Below are 883 nucleotides of genomic sequence, written 5' to 3'. Positions count from 1 at the left end.
GGGGTGCTCTGCCAGTTGCCATGCCAAAATCCAAGGCATTTCGACCAACAGATCACGCTACCAGTTGCTGTGCAGAACACCTTAGCAACACTGACAACTTCCTGCACGCTTCTAGCATCAGTGCAAAACACGGCTATGTCGTCCGCGTACGCTAAGACCTTAACTTCACTGCTGAAAAAAGTGAAGCCTCGAATACATGGTGTGATACCGAGTGATATGCTAATGCTGCTTTGCATGCACAGCGTATGGAAGACGAGAATGGACATCAGACATTGTCATATACAGGCTCACTCAGCAAGACACTATTTTGTTGAGAGCATTATATACACACGCGACTTGTTCAGAGCACTATGTGAACCCCCGGAATGGCTTCCTGTACTAGACCAATTGGCTTCTGTGAAGCCCTTCTAAACACCTTACACTGGCCGAGCTGTGGCTGGTGTTTTTAGAATATGTACATGTCGTGTAATTGATCTTTTTGTTTGCGTTTGTGAAAAGGCAATAAAGAAAAAAAAAAAAAAGCAGTCGTGGCCGAGTGGTTAAGGCGATGGACTAGAAATCCATTGGGGTCTCCCCGCACAGGTTCGAATCCTGTCGACTGCGCAAAACTTTTTTTTTTTTTTTAGGACAGCAGAATTCAGACAGGATCCGCATTGTCTGTGTCATACTTAATTTCTTTTCGGCTCAGAAACTCGTGTTGCCCCCGGACGCCGCTGTTGTGGCGTGACAGCATATTGGAGCAGCACAGGCTCGTACCTAGCCTTCACGGCGTGCCCGCTCCAACAGTGCTTTGCAAGCTCTCGAACTCCTGAAAAAAAAAAAAAACCTGCAGGTTTCAGTAGTGATCCTTGCGGCGAAGTCATTTTTCGACAACGAAGTAAAT

The 883-nt window shown here is 46.5% G+C and overlaps 1 non-coding gene across 1 annotated transcript; it reads left to right on the top strand.

The window, feature by feature from the left end:
- Positions 1–521: 521 nt before the first annotated feature.
- TRNAS-AGA (transfer RNA serine (anticodon AGA)) lies at positions 522–603 on the top strand. Its single transcript has one exon. It is a non-coding gene; the product is annotated as a tRNA-Ser (tRNA).
- Positions 604–883: the final 280 nt, after the last annotated feature.

This window comes from Dermacentor albipictus, chromosome 5, assembly GCF_038994185.2.
Source record: "Dermacentor albipictus isolate Rhodes 1998 colony chromosome 5, USDA_Dalb.pri_finalv2, whole genome shotgun sequence".
Lineage (NCBI taxonomy): Eukaryota > Metazoa > Arthropoda > Arachnida > Ixodida > Ixodidae > Dermacentor > Dermacentor albipictus.
Note: the sequence above shows the minus strand (reverse complement) of the source record. Positions and strands in the feature narration are given on the sequence as shown.